Raw genomic sequence first — 4786 nt, 5'->3', positions numbered from 1 at the left:
AAATGCCTTAACATTTCTTTAAGCTCACTAAAGCTCTCTCTCTCTTCCTCTGTGTTTGCATTCTGGTTCAGCATATGCATCTGTTAATAAGACATATGGCTGCTTTATTGCTGCTAACAATACCAATCAATACTCATGAAGCATGCAGAAGCGTCACCTACCACAAATCTCAGGACCTGAGGGGGAACTGACAGTGATCATCTCTCAAACACACTCTCACAGACATCTACTGCTGTGTCTCACATCCACGATAATTCTGTGCAAGCAGAGAGAGAGAAGCACTACCCAAACTCAACAGCAAGATTCATTGTTGTTGGAACATTTTATACTTAATAAAGGAAATGGTATATGACTCAAGCTGTCTCCTTACAAAGAGAGAGAGAGTTTGTGTGTGTGTGTGTGTTATATCCATCATAATAGTTCAGTCCAGGGCCAACGTTTTACCTTATGGGTCAGTTATTGTCCGTCAACTGTTGTGTATGTGTGTGTGTGTGTGAGAGAGTAATGATGAAATCTCTCTGTAGTTGGAGATCAAAGGGTCAGATCGATGATAGATGCTCACTTCCTGTTGCTCTCCCTGCCAAAGGGCTGCACTTCCTTTTTCTCTCGGGCACACATGCAATCATATTCACACACACATGCTCATTCCCCTCTCACGCTCTCTTCTCTCTCTCACATCACACACCTCTGCTCAACCCCTTTATTTAGTTTGCCTTTGGTGAAGAGATTTAACTCTGGCACGTCTGTATGTGAGTGAGACCAAAGGTATTTGTGCGTGTGTGATAATGATTAAAAGCAAATGTAAATATGTGCGGATGTTTAATTATAAGATAAAGATAAAACAGCTGAATAACAACAGGTTGTTATTTTAGGTTTTTTTTTCTCTCTCTCCTTTTCACTTTTTTAAATTCAGTTAAGTCTGCTTTATTAACAGGAAAAAAAAACTGTGAATTTGATTTCTAAAGCAGGTCATAATAGGTAGAATAAAATTAATACAACAGTTATACGAATAAAATAAACAAAATAAAATAATTGCAGCAATTAACAGAGGTAGCATCAAAATGTATTAAAGATATTAAATATTGGCTATAAATATTGAACAGGGGAAGCCTCTCTCTGTCTCTCCCTCTCTTATCTTTATTGCCATCAGAGTCGAGTTCTCTAGCTCTTCTGTTTTACATCATTGCCATTCCATTGTTCACATTCCTTCACTATCAGCACACACACACACACACACACACACAGACACATACACACAGACGTATAATTGCTCTCTCTCTCACACACAACACATAATTACACTTGAACACACACAGGAGCTCAATCTCAAGACTGACATGCTCTTGCCTTTCCTTACATCAGAAGGTCAGTTTCTCAGATCGTCTTTGTGTGTGTGTGTGTGTGTGTGTGTGTGTGAGTGCGTGTGTACCTGGTATTTATCACGTTATGGGGATCAAATGTCCCCACAAGGATAGTAATACTAGTAAATTTTGACCTTGTGGGGACATTTTTGAGGTTCTCTTGAGGAAACAAGCTTATAAATCATACAGAATGAGTTTTTTTGAGAAAATAAAAATGCACAAAGTTTCCTGTAAGGGGTAGGTTTAGGGGTAGGGTTGGTGTAGGGCAATAGCACATACAGTTTGTACAGTATAAAAACCATTACGCCCCATAAAACATGGAAACACAACATGAGTGTGTGTGTGTGTGTGTGTGTGTGTGTGTGTGTGTGTGTGTGTGCGCGTTCTTGCGTGCGTGTGTGTGTGTGTGTGTGCGTGGCTGTTGAATGTGTGCTGCAATGCTACTTGCGTCCATTTGGGGGAGTGTGTCCTCATGTGTGAGTTCACTGTGCCTGGGAACCGAACTCCTTATTAGCACAGGAAATCCGTTTTAGAGAATCGATTTGTTCATATGGTTCGTTTAAATGAATCGATTCGCTTCAGCTATGGCGTGAACATATTTATGAATTCATGGTGTTTGACTTTATCTATCAAATGCAGTGTTGTTTATCGATTCAAGAGGTTACTCGCCTCTCATTTTTACCCCTTGTTCTCTTGATATTACAATCCAGTGATTTATGAATGAATGAATGATTGAACGTTCGACTCATTAAAAAAGATTCATTCAGAAAACGTTCCTTTTCCAGTCATACATCACCACACGGGCGGGGTCCGATGTCTGCTGAAGGCTACACTTAATGTAAAAGGATCACCCACAGTCTACTAATTCTTTATATACGTAAACCATCTGTAGAAATATATAGCTAATTCCCTAGTTCGACCTTGAGTGGTTTGTGTCAACTGGAAAGTAGGTTTAACTGAAGGTAAATGACTGTCAATATTTGCCAGGGAGAAAGTGAGTGTATTTGTGGTCTAAAGCAGAAGAATGATGAGGAAATGGTCTCTTGACCATACCATCTCTCTTCTACAGGCTAGGATATATGGAGCGCTGTATTCGCAGTGAAGTTTGTGATTTCAGATTAAACTATCCCCCTCAGTCAACACTGGAGACCAGAGGTTTACCTAATGTGTTTAATATGATTTAATACGAAGGTCCATGGTTCAGACTGTCTGCACTCTACTCATTAAACATCATGGAGTTTGGTGCCAATTAACACTTTATAGTAGGCCTACCCTGGACTGAAGTGTAGCCTAATGGTAGGGAAATACTTGTTTGCTCCAGTCCTGAAACAGACTTTAGACAAAAGTATATGACTAGTGACATTTCTACATTCAAAGGGAAAACTTCAACTATAATTAAATCATCATCTTCAGTAGGCCTACTTGATATATGACCGCCACTCCACATTTGTGTTACCAAGCAATTGAACAGGTGTACCTAATAAAGTGGCCGGTGAGTGTATATGTCGCACTGTACAGCCCTGCATGACCATGTTTTTTTTATGCCTTGCAAACTTGTCTGTTATTTTTAGCTTATAGTGACTAATGTTGTGATTCGTGATGATTTAAATAAGCCAAATATAAAAACCTTGCTGGCTAAGATAGATGAAGTTTTACTAAATTGCCGTTTGAGAACTGTGATAGACTTGGAAGCATCAAAAAACAAAAAACAAACAAAAAAACCCCTATTTTTTTAATAGCAAATACAAATTTATACTTGTATAACTTTCAGCTATTATTGTCAATTACAATGTAAAATTACAATGTAAAAAAATATATAAATACGTTTTTCTGATGCATTTTTCAGATTTTTATATCATTAATGTAAATTAAATAAAAAATTATCTTTAAAAAATTAAATAAACTAACAAAATATGATTGAATGTTTCCTTATAGATGAGCCCTGCTTACTTCTGCTTACAACAATGCAACATGTTGATAGGAGTATTTGGACAGCCTCTATTTGATATGAAATGTCAATGGTTATTGAGCTGTAAGCAGAGATGAGCAGTGAGACTGCTTTCATAGCTGCTGTTTTAGGAGTCCCTGTAGTGTACTTACATCTGGCCTATTTGACAAAAGACAACAATAAGAGTCAGTTTGGTGTTTCAGTACAGTCTATCCTGACCAATACAGCATGACATTTCCTCACAGCTCAACTCATTGCACAGTTAATAATTCCTGCTTAATCCTGCTGAGCCAAAATGTACTCATTGTGTGTGTGTGTGTGTGTGTGTGTGCTTCTCTTGTCAGAGCAGACAAATTATGTGGAAGCAGAGTTTCTGTACACAGTGGCAGGCACTTATTTCCCATCCAACACACACATTCAGGCTCCAGTATAGTCACATTCAAATGCTGCTGAAATTACAACAGCAGTAATTGTGTCATGCTTTGCTTGATTCATGTCTAATTCACACTTTTTCTTTTTGATATGTCCATCACATCTATGCCAAACTCGCAGTCATGAATGGTTCAAAGTTCAACTCATAGATTTACCAAACACTATCCTGCAACACTATTTCTGTTCGATTCCAAGTCAGGAATACATTGACAAAAATACTGTCTTTATTTATGACTTATTATAGTTGTACACTTCTTATGATGTGTCTCCAAAAAGAAGAGATGATCCAAGAGACTTTTTGTTTAAAAAGTGGTTGATGTTGGTGAACTGTTCCAGGGTTGCACACATAAACAGCTGTTTTTGTATGTCATTATGCACTATCAAACAATATTGTTGAGATTATTGCTGATTTAAATACGCCAAATATACATACTTGCTGGCTAACATATATCAAGTTTTACTAAATTGCAACTTGACAACTGTATTAGTCTTGGAAGAATCAAACAAACAAACACTAGATGAATAGCATCTTTTGCACTAGATGCTATTGTCTTCTAACAATTAATTTTTAGTTGCATTGTTAGTGTATACTCGTATAACTTGCAGCTTTTATTGTAAATCTAAATATCTAATGAACTTTTGTACATTTTTGTTCAAAAAGTGGTTGTTTTTGGTGAACTGTTCTAGGGTTGCAAAACGAATTTGGGTTGTGTGAGATGAAAATTAACTATGGAAATTTTTAAAAGTTATCCCTCCCTGAGTTACAATATACACAGACACACTTATGTGCGTAGTCACTGAAACATATGCATGCACACAAAAAGACTGTAGAGATAAATGATGCCATTTGTCTCCAAGTGTCATAATCTGGGTCAAATCATGGCCTACTCATATACAGTTTGACACATTTGTCTGATCTTACCGCACTGTAATTTGATCTGCTTCTTGCCCCATACCGATCCAAACACACACCCCCTCCAGAGGATGGGTATATTTAACCCTCGACGTCTCCTCACATTACTGCAGCCATTATTTGTTAGTTAAA

This window comes from Sinocyclocheilus rhinocerous, unplaced genomic scaffold (genome assembly GCF_001515625.1).
Source record: "Sinocyclocheilus rhinocerous isolate Xijiao unplaced genomic scaffold, SAMN03320098_v1.1 scaffold1568, whole genome shotgun sequence".
Taxonomy (NCBI): domain Eukaryota; kingdom Metazoa; phylum Chordata; class Actinopteri; order Cypriniformes; family Cyprinidae; genus Sinocyclocheilus; species Sinocyclocheilus rhinocerous.
The sequence above is the reverse complement of the archived record's forward strand: the minus strand, read 5'-3'. Positions refer to the sequence as shown.